The sequence below is a fragment of the Chrysemys picta genome, chromosome 14 (assembly GCF_011386835.1).
Source record: "Chrysemys picta bellii isolate R12L10 chromosome 14, ASM1138683v2, whole genome shotgun sequence".
Lineage (NCBI taxonomy): Eukaryota > Metazoa > Chordata > Testudines > Emydidae > Chrysemys > Chrysemys picta.
Window position 1 is genome coordinate 1,929,260 of NC_088804.1, and position 18,634 is coordinate 1,947,893.

The 18,634-nt window shown below is 49.7% G+C and overlaps 1 protein-coding gene and 1 long non-coding RNA gene across 2 annotated transcripts in view; one reads left to right on the forward strand and one right to left on the reverse strand.

Moving 5' to 3' along the window:
• Positions 1-18,634, forward strand: part of LOC103307318 (C-signal-like) — a 291,414-nt gene that overhangs the window by 209,772 nt on the left and 63,008 nt on the right. The gene's annotated exons all lie outside the window — the stretch shown is intronic.
• Positions 5,129-13,612, reverse strand: LOC135975717 (uncharacterized). Its single transcript, XR_010592721.1, has 3 exons — positions 12,465-13,612; positions 9,749-9,911; positions 5,129-5,393 (listed from the first exon to the last, which is right to left on the reverse strand). It is a non-coding gene; the product is annotated as an uncharacterized LOC135975717 (long non-coding RNA).

An 18,634-nucleotide genomic window follows, 5' to 3' on the forward strand; every position in this document is an offset into this window, starting at 1 on the left:
TGAAACTAAATGGAGTAGGGACCACGGCACTGGTTGATTCGGGGAGTGCTATTATGCTTGTCTCGGGGAAGCTCGTGAAGCATAGTCAGCTGGTGCAGGCTAAACGTACAGGGATAACATGTGTCCATGGGACAGTTAGTTACTACCCCACCATCCCAGTAAAAATCGAGATCCAAGGGAACACTACTGAGGTAGCAGCAGGTATAGTCCCTAAACTCCTATACCCAGTGCCCATAGGGAGGGACTTCCCAGGGTTTGGAAACTTACTCCCAGTAGGGGGATTGGAGAAAGATGGGGACCCTAAAATTGGCAAGGCATCCACAGCAGACTGTCAACCCCCAATCTGCTCTGAAATATCCCCAGATTTGTTCTCCACTCCCAGACAGGGTAGAAAGACAAAAAGGGACAGAAGGGCAGCTAAGGCCTTGGGAACCCGAATACTGACCCAAAGCCAGAGGGTCGCTCTTGTAGGTAGGCGGACCCGCGCAGCTGAAAAGGAGGCCATGCAGGAGGGAGAAGCACCTGAGTCTGACCTCCACCCTAATGCTTCTGAACCAGTAGAGGCAATAGAGACTGGGCCCCTAGATCTTGGGCAGATTAGCTCTGGGAGAGGAAATTTTGGATGGGACCAGGCAGAAGACCCAAGGTATGACAACATTAGGAAGGAGGTGACTGAAATAGATGGAGTCCCTGTGGAAGGAAAAACCCAGAGACCAGGACCCTACTTCATAATGAAGAAGGATCTCTTATACTGGGTTGCACCAGTACAGGGGCAGAAGGTACAGCAGATCCTAGTACCTCAAAACACCAGAACGCTGTATTAAGTCTGGCTCATAGTCATCTTTTTGGGGGGCATTTGGGGGTAGAGAAGACCCTGGCACGAGTCCTACAACAGTTCTTCTGGCCCGGAGTACATGAAGAAGTGCGGAGGTACTATACCTCCTGCCTGGAGTGTCAGCTGCACAGTCCCCATCCCCACTTGAGGGCACCTTTAGTACCCCTTCCCATCATAGAGGTCCCCTTGGAGTGAAAAGAAGAACAGGAGGACTTGTGGCACCTTAGAGACTAACAAATTTATTAGAGCATAAGCTTTCGTGGACTACAGCCCACTTCTTCGGATGCATATAGAATGGAACATATATTGAGGAGATATATATACACACAGACAGAGAGCATAAACAGGTGGGAGTTGTCTTACCACCTCTGAGAGGCCAATTAATTAAGAGAAAACAAACTTTTGAAGTGATAATCAAGCTAGCTCAGTACAGACAGTTAGATAACAAGTGTGAGAATACTTACAAGGGGAGATAGATTCAATGTTTGTAATGGCGTGAAAAGCCTTGGAGTGAAAAGCCATGGACCTAGTGGGACCCCTGGAGAAGACGGCTCGAGGCCACCAATATATACTTGTTGTTTTGGACTATGCTACTCGCTACCCAGAAGCAGTTCCCCTGCGGAATACGGCCTCCAAAAAGACCTAACCCAGGAAAACAAGCCTTCCAAACAGGTGAGAGTGTCTCCCGATTTAACACCAGACCAGAAGAATGACGTGTCTGAGACGATCTTCCGGAACCAAGATGTGTTCTCGACAAAACCGGGTCAAACAACGGAGACCTATCACCACATCGTCACGAACCCTGGGGCCAGAGTAACAATGAGGCCCTATTGGGTGCCAGCGGCAAAAATGGAGGAAATAAAAGCAGAAGTAAAAAAAATGCTAGAGTTGGGGATCATCGAAGAATCCCACAGTCAGTGGTCCAGCCAAATCGTGCTTTTGCCCAAACCTGATGGCACCACAAGATTTTGCAACGACTTTCGGCAACTAAACGAAGTATCCCAGTTCAACGCGTATCCCATACCTTGCATAGATGAGCTAGTGGACCATCTGGGTAATGCCCGGTACTTGACTACCGTAGACTTGACAAAGGGGTACTGGCAGATTCCCGTTGCAGAAGACACAAAGGAAAAGACTGCGTTCTCTACACCAGAGGATCTTTTTCAATATACTGTCCTCTCTTTTGGACTACATGGGGGGCCCCAGCTACCTTCCAGCGCCTCATAGACAAGTTATTATGCCCGCGTAACAGTTATGCTGCTGCCTACTTGGACGATGTGGTCATTCATACCCCAGACTGGAGAAGGTGGAGGCAGTCCTCGATCCCTTCAGGGGAGCTGGCCTTACAGCAAACTCTGCCAAGTGCGCTGTAGAGTTTACAGAGGCCAAATATCTTGGCTACATTGTGGGAAGTGGTTTGGTAAAACCCCAAGTGAACAAGTCAGAGGCCATCCAAAATTGGCCCCGACCAAGTCGCAAGAAACAAGTCCGGGCGTTCCTAGGTGTGGTGGGGTATTACCGACTATTTATCCCCCACTTTGCCACAAGGGCAAGCCCCCTGACAGACCTAGTGAAAGCCCGTGGACCTGATCTGGTGAGATGGTCTGACGGAGCAGAGAGAGCGTTCACAGACCTATAGACTGCCCTCTGCAGTAACCCCGTACTGATAGCCCCAGATTTTACCAAGGAATTTATCCTGCAGACGGATGCATCGGAAGTAGGGTTAGGGGCCGTTCTATCACAGATGGTTGGGGAAGAGGAACATCCAGTTCTCTACCTCAGTAGGAAACTCCTTCTGAGGGAACACAAATATGCTGTGGTGGAGAGAGAATACCTCGCTGTAAAATGGGCCATGGAAACATTGCTCTACCACCTGCTCGGGCACAGATTTGTCCTCGTGACCGACTATGCCCCTCTTCAGTGGATGCAGCGGAACAAGGGGAAGAACACAAGGGTGACCAGATGGTTCTTATCCCTCCAACCTTTCCAGTTCCGTGTGCAACACAGAGCAGGGAGCCGTCATGGCAACGCCGATGGCTTGTCACGTGTGCACTGTCTGGCATCCCAAGCTGCCCAACCCCTTGGCGTTGAGCAGGGGGGAGGGATATGTGACAGACCCAGACCAATGGGGTACAGGAGTCTGGTAGAGGGCAAATATACTGGTCATTGGATGAGTAGTTTTCTGTTCCCTGAGTGACCAGAGCAGGGGCTGCACTAGAGTAATCAGGAACCTGCTAGAACCAGTTAAGGCAGGCAGGCTAATTAGGACACCTGGAGCCAATTAAGAAGAAGCTTCTAGAATCAATTAAGGCAGGCTAATCAGGGCACCTGGGTTTTAAAAAGGAGCTCACTTCAGTTTGTGGTGGGAGTGTGAGGAGCTGGGAGCAAGAGGCGCAAGGAGCCGAGAGTGAGGGGTGTATTGCTGGAGGACTGAGGAGCACAAGCATTATCAGACACCAGGAGGAAGGTCCTGTGGTGAGAATAAGGAAGGTGTTTGGAGGAGGCCATGGGGAAGTAGTCCAGGGAGTTGTAGCTGTCATGCAGTGTTTACAGGGGGCACTATAGACAGCTGCAGTCCACAGGGCCCTGGGTTGGAACCCTGACTAGAGGGCAGGCCTGGTCTCCCCCCAAACCTCCCAATTGACCTGGACTGTTGGGTCTCCCAGAGGGGAAGGTTTCTGGGCTGTTCCCCAACCCACATGGTGAATCTCTGAGGCAAGAAAATCCGCCAATAAGCGCAGGACCCATCAAGATAGAGGAGGAACTTTGTCACAACAGATAAAAAGGGTGTGAACTTAACAAGAGGACAAAGAAAGCAGAACTGACAAGTTTACCTGAGGCTAGACATACATATTCAATTTTCTTACTAACTTTTACAGATTTCCAGCTAATGTTCCACCATTAGCTAAAGTGGACTTATTGTTTATGCCTTAATGTTCCTTTTCCTGACACCTGTATTTCAACATTCCTGCTTAAAGGTACATACAGCATTTCTTTAATCCATTCTATTTTTACAATATAATTCATTCTACTTTCAGACCGTGTTAGTCTGGATCTGTAAAAAGCAACAGAGAGTCCAATGGCACCTTTAAGACTAACAGATGTATTGGAGCATAAACTTTGTGGGTGAATACCCACTTCGTCAGACGCATGTAATGGAAATTTCCAGAGGCAGGTATAAATATGCAGGCAAGAATCAGTCTGGAGATAACGAGGTTAGTTCAATCAGGGAGGGAGAGGTCCTCTGCTAGCAGTTGAGGTGTGAACACCAAGGGAGGAGAAACTGCTTCTGTAGTTGGCTAGCCATTCACAGTCTTTGTTTAATCCTGATCTGATGGTGTCAAATTTGCAAATGAACTGAAGCTCAGCAGTTTCTCTTTGGAGTCTGGTCCTGAATTTTTTTGGCTGTAAGGTGACTACCTTTACATCTGCTATTGTGTGTCCAGGGAGATTGAAGTGGTCTCCTACAGGTTTTTGTATATTGCCATTCCTGATATCTGATTTGTGTCCATTTATCCTTTTACGTAGTGACTGTCCAGTTTGGTCAATGTACATAGCAGAAGGACATTGCTGGCACATGATGGCATATATAACATTGGTGGACATGCAGGTGAATGAACCGGTGATGTTGTAGCTGATCTGGTTAGGTCCTGTGATGGTGTTGCTGGTGTAGATATGTGGGCAGAGTTGGCATCGAGGTTTGTTGCATGGATTGGATCCTGAGTTACAGTTGTTATGGTGCGGTGTGTGGTTGCTGGTGAGAATATGCTTAAGGTTGGTGGGTTGTCTGTGGGTGAGGACTGGTCTGCCTCCAAGGTCTGTGAAAGTGAGGGATCATTGTCCAGGATGGGTTGTAGATCACTGATGCGTTGGAGAGGTTTAAGCTGAGGACTGTAGGTGATGGCCAGTGGAGTTCTGTTGGTTTCTTTCTTGGGCTTGTCTTGTAGCAGGAGGCTTCTGGCTTGTGCTCCAATACATCTGTTAGTCTGAAAGGTGCCACAGGACTCTCTGTTGCTTTTAGCATAAGGTAATTACCCACCGTCTTTAATCTCTGAATTAATAGAATATAGCGATTGACAGGAACCGTTGGGTTACATTGTCAGCCCCTAATAATGTATATGTAAACTAGGCCTGTCAAGTGATTAAAAAATTTAATTGCAATTCAATTGCACGATTAATTGCGCTGTCAAACAATAATAGAATACCATTTATTTAAATATTTTGGGTGTTTTTCTACATTTTCAAATATATTGATTTCAATTACAACACAGAATACAAAGTGTACAGTGCGCACTTTATATTTAGTTTTGATTACAAGTAATTTGCACTGCAAAAAACAAAAGAAATAGTATTTTTTAATTCACCTAATACAAGTATTGTAGTGCAATCTCTTTATCATGAAAGTTGAACTTACAAATGTAGAAAATAAAACAATGTAAAACTTTAGCGCCTACAAGTCCACTCAGTCCTACTTCTTGTTCAGCCAATTGCTCAGACAAACAAGCTTCGTTACAATTTGCAGGAGATAATGCTGCCCACTTCTTGTTTACAATGTCACCTGAAAATGAGAACAGATGTTCACATGGCACTGTTGTAGCTGACATTGCAAGATATTTGCATAGACTCATAGACTCATAGACTTTAAGGTCAGAAGGGACCATTATGATCATCTGGTCTGACCCCCTGCACGCTGCAGGCCATAAAACCATCCCCGCCCCTTCCCTGGACTCTGCTGCTGAAGTCCCCAATCCTGTTATTAGTGACTTCAATCGGCAGAGACCCTCCTGCTAGAGATCCCTGCCCCATGCTGCGGAGGAAGGCGAAAAACCTCCAGAGGCTCAGCCAATCTGCCCTGGAGGAAAATTCCTTCCCGACCCCAAATATGGTGATCAGTAAGACCCCGAGCATATAGGCAAGAGTCTCCATCCTGACCCCTTTTAGCCATTATGCTATTTACCTACCATTGCTTGGTTTTTCTTGACAACTATGTTTTACCATTAAACCATTCCCTCCATAAATTTATCTAACTTAATCTTAAAGCCAGACAAGTCCCTCGCCCCCACCGTTTCCCTCGGAAGGCCGTTCCAATATTTCACCCCTCTAACGGTCAGAAACCTTCGTCTAATTTCAAGCCTGAACTTCCCCACGGCCAGTTTATATCCATTCGTTCTCGTATCCACGTTAGTACTAAGCTGGAATAATTCATCTCCCTCCCTTGTATTAATCCCTCTAATATATTTAAAGATAGCAATCATATCACCCCTCAGCCTTCGCTTGGTCAGACTAAACAACCCAAGCTCCTCTAGTCTCCTTTCATACGACAGGTTTTCCATTCCTCTGATCATCCTAGTGGCCCTTCTCTGCACCCGTTCCAGTTTGAGTTCATCTTTTTTAAACATGGGAGACCAGAACTGCACACAGTACTCCAAATGAGGTCTCACCAGCGCCTTGTACAACGGAAGCAGGACCTCCTTATCCCTACTAGATATACCTCGCCTAATGCATCCCAAGACAGCATTGGCTTTTTTCACCGCCACGTCACACTGTCGACTCATAGTCATCCTGCGGTCTACAAGGACCCCTAGGTCCTTCTCCTCTTCCGTTACTTCTAACCAATGCGTCCCCATCTTGTAACTAAAATTGTTATTGGTCATCCCCAAATGCATCACCTTACACTTTTCACTATTAAATTTCATCCTATTTCTGACACTCCAATTCACAAGCTCATTCAAGTCTCCCTGCAGGATATCCCTATCCTCTTCCGAATTTACAACGCCTCCCACCTTCGTATCATCCGCAAACTTTACCAGCCTACTCCTGCAATCGGTTCCGAGGTCAGTTATAAATAGATTAAATAAAATGGGTCCCAAAACCGAACCTTGGGGAACTCCACTGGTAACCTCCCTCCAACCCGACAGTTCACCCTTCAATACGACCCGCTGCATTCTCCCCATTAACCAATTCCTTATCCATCTCTGGATTTTCAGATCGATCCCCATGTTTTTTAGTTTAACCAATAATTCCTCATGGGGTACAGTATCAAACGCTTTACTGAAATCCAGGTATATTAGGTCCACCGCATTTCCCTTATCTAATAAATCCGTTACCTTCTCAAAGAAGGAGATCAGATTCGTTTGGCATGCCAGATACTCTAAAGATTCCTATGTCCCTTCATGCTTCAACCACCATTCCAGAGGACATGCTGGGTTCTTTGCCCTTGTATCACCTTGTCCTTTAGTAACAGGAGTGTCATTTGCTGGTGGGACCAGCCTTCATAGCACCGAAGAGCAGAATAAAGGAGGGGCCATTCCCTTTGAGAGACAGGCAGACAGAAACACCCTTGTCTATCAGAGCTCCTGGGGTAGGAGTGAGTTGGCATCTTCCCTTTAGTGGGGAAGACAATTTTGGCTGTTCCACATGCAGAGCAGGCCTGAGAAGGATCTCAGGTAGGGGATTTGGGGTGAAAGGTGCATCCAGGTTGAATGTGTGGGCTGGCAGTTGGACAAACCACAGATTGACTTGAGCACATATGATCTGGACTCGCTTACGGATAATAGTTAAGGAGGCTCATGGTGCCATTTTTGCAGAGTGACTTTTCATGGCAGAGCTGTGATTTGAGGGAAAGAGACCCACAGAAATCGAAGGACGGGTTAAAAAAACTGAACATATGTAATCACAGTTATGGTACAGGATGTTCTTGCCTAAGGGTTTATCCAAACAACTTCCTGGTGTCAGCCCCTGCACACTGTAAGTAAGGTCCATAGGTGCCTATGATAAACATACATGACAGCTAACAGGCATATTACATCCTGTCAGTTTACCCAGGAATCCTGTCCCTTGGGCTATGTACTCTAAGCCTGCGGCTGTGGACATCTCAGCCAGGTCCACCATGGTCTAAGTAGCAGGATGTATTTGAACCATGAGAAGACATGGGATTTATGGTGCTAACAGTTATAGAGAGCCCAATCTCTAAAGGGTTAAAATGGCTGCAAGCTGTGCAACTTTGTGTGTGAGTGAACGCTGTTGGGTGGGCAATGCAGAGGTCCCGGGGTGTGTGTGAAGTCTAAGAGGTAAGATGTTGCTGACTTTTAGAGAGTGAGAGGGCAAGCCTTGGTCACATGGGGCTGCTCATAGTGTTAATGGTGAAGATGTACGGTGCAGGGATCTTGGCTCCAGTTTTGGAGTGGGTTGGCAAAGACACAGGCCAAACAGCATGCATACTCTAATTCTGCAATCCCATTCTTCCAAGCTCACAGCAGGCTCCATGAGCGAACCATGGGGTCCACAGGGGTGTGTGTCCTCTTGGCTCTCCCTGCCATGGGCTGTGGGCAGGGGAAGTGTGACCCCAACCCTCACTTCCAGGGAACTGCCCTCCCCCAACCAATGGGCACAGAGAGGGAGACCTCCTGCAGCTGCATGTGGCTCCTCGCCACATGAAGACTCCCCATCTCAGAGCCTTGAAATCTAGCCACAATTGGCCTTTGAACAGAGGAGAGTGCAGTTCTTGTTCTCAGAGGTGGTGAAAAGATCCATCTCTGGCAATCCCTATCTTGGAAATATGCTGTGAAGATCCTAATAAAGTTTGCAGATGACACAAAAATTAGGGGAGTGATATAATTGAAGGAGATTTTTTTTAAAGAGACCCTGCCATGAGCACTGCCATCTCAGGGGTCCATGTGAGGCCCAGAGTGGTTCCATGCTGCCCACCCCACCCCCAGTAGGCTGGAGTTTGGCATGGCCTCTCTGGGGTGTAACACAGGCTGGGGCTGCAGAGGACACCCAGGGAATCTGTCCCTCACTCATGGGCTTGAAGGAGCATTGATGCTCCTGACTGCTGACAATGGCTGGGTACTAGCTGCACAACCTGCAGGCTAGAGGCACAACAACACACTTCTTTTCTAACCCTGGCTCTTCTGCCATGCTGCATCCAGGGAGCCGCCTACTTTCCTCAGAGCTAACCCCCATGCAGCTCTCCCAGGAGCCAGCCTTAAGGAGCGCCGGCCCTTTCCCCTGGGCTCCATCACCAGTGGCTGCTGGCTTATAGAGGGCAGAGGGGCACCACCCCGCCAAATGAGACAAGCACACATAAGTGTGTCACTACAAATCTCAAAAACAGGGGGTCTGTAGCAGCCTATGATAGATTTGCTATGTTTGCAGTTCGTATTTAGCAGCAGGGCATCTTCACCACCCATAGGCCCATGCACAGACAGCGCAGTCAAGATCAGGAGGTGAAACAGTGGAGGTTTCCTAAAGGGTTTGGGGTGCTGGCTTCAACCCTCAAGCCTCAGGCTGTGGTAACTGTAGAGTGCTCTCTAAAGTATTGCATCTAACTGCCCCTTGTAGACCCTGCTGGTGAACTAGGGACCTTTTAGCACATGCCAGCAGGGACTGCACGTGGCAGTTTGAGAACTTGGGACCTTTTAGAGCAGCGTTTCTCAAACTGGGGGTCACAAGACTATTGTGCGGGGCAGTCACAAGAGCACCGGCTGCTGGCCGGGTGCCCCGCTCTGAAGGCAGCGCCGCCACAAGCAGCAGCGCAGAAATAATGGTGGCCTGGTATGGAAGAGGGACATCACAACCTGAAATATTTTCAAAGAGCCCAAGCAAAAAAGTGTGAGAACCCCTGTTTTGGAGCGTGCCAGCAGGGTCTACATGCGGCAGTTTCAGACTAGAGACCTTTTAGAGCGTGCCAGCAGGGTCTGCGTGTGGCAGTTAGAGCACAGCACCTTAGAGGGCACTGCACTTACATCTCTAGTCACTGGCGCAGACTCCAATACCTCGGTAGGTCCAAGACAGAATGGGGGGGGGGCTCCTCCCTTGGCCATAGTGGGAGTGGAAGAGGGAGAGGTACTGGCTGGTCCCAGGCTGTCTGGTGGGAGGAGAAGAGAGGGGAGGGGAGCTGGGACTCTTTACCTGTGGCACAGGAGATGCCCACACCTCTCCCCGTCAGTGCTGTGAGGCGGTCAGCACTGGGTCAGCATGGGGCACTGCAGACAGGCAGGAGAGCACAGGGGCTGAAGCCACTGGAAGCCCGGGGCAGAGCCGGAGCGATGTCAGGACTCAAGTAGCAGAACAGCTGGACAATAGAGCACCTCAGAGTGAGCAGGAGCTGAGCACAAGTAGGGGGAGGCAGGGATGGGATAGGCTGTGCAGCGAGTCAGCCCCTGCTCCCCTGGGACTCTCCCTGCTCCCCTGCTGCCCCATCTTCCTCCCAGCTCCTCGCCACTCCTCACCCCATTTGCCCCAATTTATCACTCACCACTGTCCGTCCCCCCTCTCTCCAGGCACAGCTGCTCAGCTGGGGAAGGACAGAGACATGGTCCCAGACTCAACGGGGCGAGGGAGTGATCAGGCCCAGCTGAGTGCCAGCCATGAGCCCCGTCCCAGGGCAATCCCAGGAGAGCCTGGCCAACGCCCACTCCCATTGCCATGAGCGCAGCAGTGTCTTTCTGTGCTGGGCACAGACAGGCCATTCACACCTTTGAGCTGGGCCCCAGGCCCCTTCTGTCCCCTGGACCAGGGCTGAATTAACTTTCTGTGGGCCCGGGGCCAAACATATTTGTGGGCCTCCTTGGGGAATGATTGTAAAAGGGGCCGGGGGTAAAAGCACAGTGGGGCAGGAGCTAGGGTTGGTCTCTGGAGCAAGGGAGGGATCAGAGGTAAACTGCAAGCGCAGCAGGGCTGGGGAGGGGGTAAACAGGATCCCCCCCGCCCCTGCCCACATAGAGTGGGTACCTACCTGGTTCTAGCCCATTCTCTTTGTCTTTCTCTACACTGAGCTGCCCCTCCTCCCGCAGCAGCAGGACAGGTTCTCTTCCAGCCCTCTGGGGTGGGTGTTAGGAGTGGGAGAAGCGGCAGCTAATGTGGTTACTCCTATAAATGGACTTTTAGTTTCCAGTCAGCACTGCTAACTGGACACTCAGGTGCCATTTTCTACTGGAGTTTCCAGTCTAAAACTGGATACCTGGCAACAAGGCTGCCAGAAAAGCCTGAGCGGGGGAGAGGGGCAAGCAATCATTTTTAAAAGTAAGAGGGTTAAGCCTTAAGCGGTGGGAAGCAAGTGGTGGGTGGGCTAGGGAGTGGAGAGGAGCTAGTGGGCAGGGCCATGTCTGCTGTACTGCCCAGGTAGGTTGGAGACTGTGTGGCTCAGCTGACACAGTACCCAGGGCTGGTGAAAGGATATTTTGCACCCTAGGTGAAACTTCCACCTTGTGTGCCCCCCCCCTCCCCGGAGCATCGCTTATTATAAATTTTCAAAAATGAATACAGTGGACTCACATCTTACGCGGGGGTTAGGTTCTAAGGTCAGCGCGTAAGAGGAAAACTGCGTATAGTGAAAATTACCATAAACCACAATATACACTGTATACACTAGAACAGGGGTCCTCAACCTACGGCACGCGTGCCAAAAGTGGCACATGAGCTGATTTTTTTTTTTATGGCAGGCTGCGGGTCCCGGCCACCGCTGAGCCTGCTGCCGGCCTGGGGTTCTGTTCACTCAGCTGCCAGCCGGGGTCCCAGCCGGTGACTCCGCTCAGCCTCCTGCCATTCACCCAGGCCAGCAGGAGGCTGAGCAGTGTCGGTGGCCGAGACCCTGGCTGGCAAGGGGCCAGCAGCCGGAACCACATGTCATCAGCGGGCCGAGCAGGTCTGGGGTCCCAGCCGCTGGCCCTGCCCAGCCAGCTCAGCCCGCTGCCAGCCAGGGTCCTGGCCATCAGATCCGCTCAGCCTCCTGGCGGCCCCAGGCCAGCAAGAGGCTGAGCGGGGCCGGCGGCTGGGTCCTGAGCCCGCTGCCAGCCGAGGTCCCAGCTGCTGGCTCCGCTTAGCCTCCTGCCGGCCTGGGTGCACGGAACCCCAGGCCGGCGGACGGAACCCTGGGTGCACGGAACCCCAGGCCGGCGGACGGAACCCTGGGTGCACGGAACCCCAGGCCGGTGGACGGAACCCTGGGTGAACGGAACCCCAGACCGTTCATCCAGGCCAGCAGGAGGCTGAGCGGAGCTGGCTCGGACCCCAGCAGGCTGAGCGGGGCTGGTGGCTGGGACCCCGACTGGCAGGAGCCGGCCCTGCTCAGCCCGCTGCCGGCTGAGTGAACAGAACCCCAGGTCGGAAGCAGGCTCAGCAGCGGCCGGGACCCGCAGCCTGCCATTAAAAAAAAATCGGCTTCTGTGCCACCCTTGGCATGTGTGCCGTAGGTTGAGGACCCCTGTTCTAGTGTATACTGTACTTTATGGTAATTTTCACTATACGTGATTTTCCTCTTACGCGGTGACTTTAGAACCTAACCCCCATGTAAGATGTGACTCCACTGTAGTGTAAAAAAAAAAAACTTGGGCACTGCTTTTTGGTACCCCCCAAATCTTGGCGCCCTAGCCGGTTGCCTAGTTTGCCCAGCAGTTACAGCAGCCCTGACAGTATCCCCAGCCCAGGTGATGTGACAGCCAGTGGTGGATTTAGAGTTAGTGGCCCCCCCAGCCCAGTGCTCAGCTTCATTTTTGGGGGTCATCCTTGGGACCTAGCCAAGAAAAAGAACATTGTCTCTTATCTCCCCCGCCCCTGTTTTTCATTCTTTTTTAATTCATCCTCCTCCTATAAGTAATAGCAAGTAAATGAAAATAAAGTGAGGTACCTTGATTGTTCTTGTAGTCTAACTTATTTTTCCACAGACCACTTGAAAATCACGGAGGGTCTCGACAGACCACTTAATGATCTTTCCAAATATTGTAAAAAAAATGTTCGGGTGCGGGGTCTGGCCAGGAGCTAGGGCGCAGGAGGGGGCTCAGGGTTGGGGCAGGAGGTTGGGGTGTGGAGCGCTTACCAGGGGCAGCTCCTGTTTGGTTCTTAGGATGTGTGGGGAGGTGCAGGGGTCAGGGCAGGAGGCTGAGGGTGTGTAAAGGGGGTGCAGGTTTCAGGGCAGGGGCTGGGGGGGCATGAGAGGGGGATGCAGGAGTCAGGACTGGGGGCTGGGGAGGTGTGAGGGGGTGCAGGAGTCAAGTCAGGGGGCATGTGAGAGGGTGCAGGGGTCAGGGCAGGGGATTAGGAGTGGGTGAGGGGGTGCAGGGGTCAGAGGGTGTGTGTGTTTGGGTGTGAGCTGGGGTCATGGGGGTGCTCACGCAGGGGGCTGGAGGGGATATGCCTCATTCCAGCCCCTTCCCCAAGGCCTCACCCCCGCCTCTTCTCCTCCTCCTCCCTGGAGCAGTGTGCTGCGGCTCATTCCTCCCCCCCTCCTGCTGGCAAGCAGCTGATCCACCTGATCGGTGGCAGGGAGGGGGGGAGGGAATGTAGCACACTGGGGAAAGGGGCGGGGCCGGAGCCAGGCTGCCGGCAGAGGCTGCCACGGAGCCCCAGCAGTGGCAGAGTCAAGCTTCTCTGACCCCACAGGAGAGAGCGGGGGGCGGAGAAGAACGCACCAGGGCCCCTTTCGACCGTGGGCCCAGCACCATGGTGCCAGTGGCACCATTGTAAATCCAGTATTGCCCTGGACACCAGACCACGCGGCCCTGACCCAGCTGCAAGTGCACCAATTAGATAGGGTGGGGGAGGAGGGGCTGGCACTCCCCTGGTTTCATACAGGAGGTGTACTCCCAGGTGGAGCTCTTAACTGCACAGTACTAGTGTGGAATGTGAGTTCTGCAGAGAGGTGCTTCTCCCAGCTTGTGCCCTGGGGCAGGGAGTCAGTGTTTTGTTTACAAACAGAGGCAGGGTGATTCAGATCAGAAAAGGCTGGTAATTTAATTAAGGATCTGGAAGTCATTAGATGAACCTGTAAAACAGGAATCCCTCTGCGGGTGGTGGTGATGGGGTTGAAGAGAGAATGCAGGGGACTCAGAAGAAATACCGCCAAGCCCTCTGAGCCAAGGTTACATTCAGAAAAGAGGAAGATGTGAGGGCCATAAGTGAAAAGAAGGGGCCAAAACCCAGGGAAAGGATGTTAGTGGTACAGAGAAGTTCCCACTCTAACTGTGGTACTTATGTGGCCCCATCACCATAGTATCTGAGTGCCTCACATCACAGCCCCTCGGTGAGGTAGAGCGGTGCTGTTATCCCATTGTATAGATGGGGAACTGAGGCACAGAGAGACTAGCAGCTAGATTTTCACAAGTATTTAGGCACCTAGTGGGATTTTCAAAAGCACCTAGAAGGTTAGGTGCTTTGTAAAACCCACTAGGTGCCTAGCTGCATCTTTGGTGCCTAAACCCTTTGAAACTCTGTCCCTAAGGCACTGACCTGAGGTCATACAGGAAGCCCATGAAGGGGGGAGGGGGAGTAGAACCCAGATCTCTCAGTGCTAGCTCCCTATCCACTGGACCAGCCTTTCTCTCTGCTGCATGCTGCAAAAAAGAGGCCTCTGATGGATGGGAGCAAAACCAAGGAAGCCAGTTCTCTGAGATTCCAGCAATTGGTCCCATGTGATTGGGAAGGATGTCATGGGTGATAGTATGAAAAGCAGCACAGAGGTCAAGAAGGATGAAGAAAAAAAGAGAATGTGAGTCAGATGAGAGGAGAGCACTTCACCACCACTGGGTGGCAGGCTCTACTGCAGGCTCTGTTGTAGAGTAATGCCTGCTGTGCAATTTTAGATTTTAACTGAAAACCATTTTGTTTTGTCATTTTTTGTTCTGAGTTTGAAAAAAGGGAAGAATGAGAAAGTGTCGTATGAGTATCAGATGTGATTATACACCAAATTCTAAGGTTCTCAGCTGTATTCAGGCCAATTCCAGAAAAAAGAACAGAAATTACATCCACAGAGTCCATAAAATCCACGATTATTGTCATGATTTGTATTATTCACCTTGCACCATCTTTGTGTTCAGCACTGTTCAGAATGTCAGAAAATGTAGTCCGTGAGCCAATGCGTATAAGATGTGTAACACTGGATAAGATGGCTCAGATATTTAAGTATGAAGTGTATAGTTATTGACAACACGTGTTATCACATGTTCACTGTGATGTTAATATACAGAGTGGAGGCACTGATGGCAATAGAGGTTTTAGTGGATTAAGGACTAGAAGATGTGACCATCCAACTTTCTTTCAAGCGGAAGATCTGCCCATAGCTCCCGTGCCTGTTTATTTTCCTTTCCAGCCTGCAGTGGCCCTGAGATACTTCAGAGGTCTCCATTTCCCCTCAACTTTAAAACATGGAATTTTCTTGTGTTTGATTTAAAATATTCTCCTGTGAAAACTGCAACTCAGTTACTGTAGTGTGTTTAAGACCCTTCTGGAAAATAACTAGCCTTTACACAGACGTGCAAGCAGTGTTGCCAACTCTAATGATTTTGTCATGAGTCTCATGGTAATTGTTTTCCTTAAAGCCCCAGCTCCTGGAGTCAAGTGATATGTGATGATTTCAGCTTTCATTCTTAAAGAAAAATGAAGTTTCTAGCTCTTGTGGCTCTGGAGAAAATGTCAAAATGTGACCCTGAGTGTACCTTAAAGGCTCAAAAAGGCGTGTCTGGTTTCCACCTTAGGGCTCTGAACCGCTGATGGGCATGCTCGGGTGTTAGCCCCATTTTAATTCTGGCCTTGTTTTTAAAAAATTTGTAGCTGTTCATGTGTTCCTTAGGCATTTCAGCTGCCACCTCTGCTAAGGGTCCACTGAGCTGCGGCCTCAGCTCCACCATATACTGGTCTGTAGAGATGCTGTACCCAAGGCAGGCTCTTCTGAAATTTTCTAAGAAGGCCTCTGTATCATCGCCTACCTTATAGGTGGGGAATTTTTTGGAATGGGGAGCGGCACCAGGAGAAGGATTGTTAGAGTAATCTGGTAGACCCAGCTTAGCCCTTTCCAGATCTAAGCGCTTCAGCTCTAACTCCGTATCCAAGCGTTACGCCTCTGCCTCCAAGCGTTTCATCTCTGCCTCTGCCTCCAAGCGTTTCATCTCTGCCTCTGCCTCCAAGCGTTTCATCTCCGCCTCTGCCTCCAAGCGTTTTGCCTGTTTCCTCTCCTCTGCGTCCAACTCCAAATGCTTTAAGGCCATCTGTCTTTCATGTTCTTTCTGTCTCTCTTCAGCTTCAAATCTGGCTAATTCCAGTTTTTTCTGGACATCACTTTCTGTCATCCTAGCCTTTTGCACTTAGCCTAGCTTAACCCGAGAGCTAGAAAGAAAAAAAAAACCCACTTGTGAATTCCCTTGCAGGAAGTTAACTACCCTGCCCTGAGGCAGAGAAAAAAACTCCAGCTGCTCTCAGCTTAAATAAATAAATAAATGTCCTTTTAAAAAAAAACCTACCAAGCAGCCAAAAGAAAAAAATTTTTAAACTCCTCAGGTCTGTGCTTCTGGTTCAAAATGATCCTACCGCGCTGCCACCATGTCAGAGTTCCCTCCCCACTCTGAACTCTGGGGTATAGATGTGGGGACCCACATGAAAGACCCCCTAAGCTTATTTCTACCAGCTTAGGTTAAAAACTTCCCCAAGGCACAAATCCTTCCTTGTCCTTGGACGGTATTGCTGCCACCATCAAGTGAGTTAAACAACAATTCAGGAAAAGGACCACTTGGAGTTCCTGTTTCCCTAAAACATCCCCCCAAGCCCCTTCACCCCCTTTCCTGGGGAGGCTTGAGAATAATACACCAACCAAATAAGTAACCAAGGTGAACACAGACCCAAACCCTTGGATCTTAAGAACAATGAAAAATCAATCAGGTTCTTAAAAGAAGAATTTATATAAAAAAAAAGAGAAAAGAATCACCTCTGTAAAATCAGGATGGAAGATAACTTTACAGGGTAACAAAAGATTCAAAACACAGAGGATTTCCCTTCCATACAAAACTTTTTACAAAAACAGGGATAAACGTCCCTCTTAGCACAGGGAAAATTCACAAGCTAAAACAAAGGATACTCTAATGCATTTCCTTGCTATTACTTACTATTTTTGTAATATTAGATGTATCATTTCAGAGGGAGCTGGATTACTTGCTTGGTCTCTCCCTTTGTCTCCGGGGCGAACACACACAGAGCACCAAAACAAAACCTCCCCCCCCCCCCCCGCAGATTTGAAAGTATCTTCTTTCCCCATTGGTTCTTCTGGTCAGGTGCCAACAAGGTTATCTGAGCTTCTTAACCCTTTACAGGTAAGGAGGGATTTTATGCTACCCTTAGCTGTATATTTATGACCGGGCATAATGTAGCTAAGCCCCCGTGGGGTTCCTGTGAGGTCATGACACCATGGTGGGTGCTCCAGTGCTTGGCCTAGCGCCCAATTCCCAGCCTGTGGGGCACCAGCCTCCTCCAGGGGAGATGCCTCCCTGCTCCCCTCCCCACAGCTGCTCTGTTGCCTCCTCTGTGGGCAGAGGCCAAGCCCACTTGGGCAGGACCCGGCTGCCATTTGAATCTGTCTCCAGGGTTATGGCACCCAGGTGACCATCATGCAACATGGCAGCAGAAGCTAGGGGCCTGCAGCAAGCACAGCCTGCATTCAGTACCTTCCGTTCCAGCCCTTTACCTTGACTGGCTCCAGCCCCTTCTCTGGGCTTCTCGCTTTCTCCTTTACATGGAGGCTTGGCTTCCTTGCCAAGCCATGTGGCCCCTCTGCCCAACAGACACAGATTGCTGTGACCCCAGTGCCAATGTGCCTCTTTTGGGGAACTTTAGCAGCTCCTTAATAACTATTCTAAGTTAAGGAATTCTGAGTTAAACTGGAGTTAAGGTTGGGAGTATGTATCATTAATTTAAGGGTCAAAAATAGTGCAGGGGTGCTGAGGTTATCCAAAACCAAGCATTACAAACAAAGGAAACTGAGAGTTAAGGTGTTTCACAGAAGAAATCCACACATGGTAAAGGAAGAATTTGGTGCACAATTAAGGCACCAAACAACTTTAACTCTGCCCTGTCCTGACACCATACAATAATCATATGATAATGATTAAGGCATTTTAGAAGATCAGATGAATTTTATTTTTAAAGACTCATTAGTGAGTTTTCATCCTTTTTCATCCCTTGGTGCAAGGCAGGGCCAAGCTAGGGAGTGAAGCACAGGGGGAGACACCAATGCATAGCTGGAGGTGGGAAGTCAGAGAACCCTTGTAATCCTGCAGGGCAGGAATATCAGCAAAGGTCTGGATGCTTGTGCCACCCTCCAGGTGTACAGAGCCACACATGGGCATATAGCTGAGTCAATTGCCATAACTGCCAACCCCAAAGGTTCACATATCATGATTCAGGTCCCCCAAAATCATGAGATTGGCTAGAAAATCATGGGATATTTTTAATACCATATTTGAGGCTTTGTTTATTTGTGTTTGGTTTCGGAGCCTTTAATGATGATGTTTTCAAGCTTTTCTCTGCAACATGGAGGCTAGAAACTCTTTAAAAAGCAAGCTGAGATTCTCACCTCATTACAGCATTTCAGGAGGTGTGGCTTTAAGAAAGAGACCAAATATTGGGAAATGAGCAATATAATTGCAAGAGTTGTCAGTACTGCACTTTCTCATCTCTAGAGATGCTATCACAGTCCTGGCCAGGGTACTGATTGGTGTCTTGGTGAAGGATCTTATTCCCATTGTAGGAGAGCAGCTACTGATCCTCCCCCTGCGCCGAGCAGTATTAATCCTAGCTGGCCTGCTATGCTCTTGCTGCACAGAGCCTGATCTGAGCTTGAGGTTCTGTTGCAATGTTATAGTTTGCTCTGAAATGGAGCCCTGGGTTTGGCAGCGCTTCCCCAATGGCTGTGAGCTGTCTGGTGTGCCTGGAGCTCTGTGCCCTGTGCTCACCTGTCCAAGGTGAAAGCCTGAGACTCCTCTCCCTCAGTTGTTTGTCTCTATAATCCCCTGAAGTTTCCTTGCCAAAGGAAGCAGA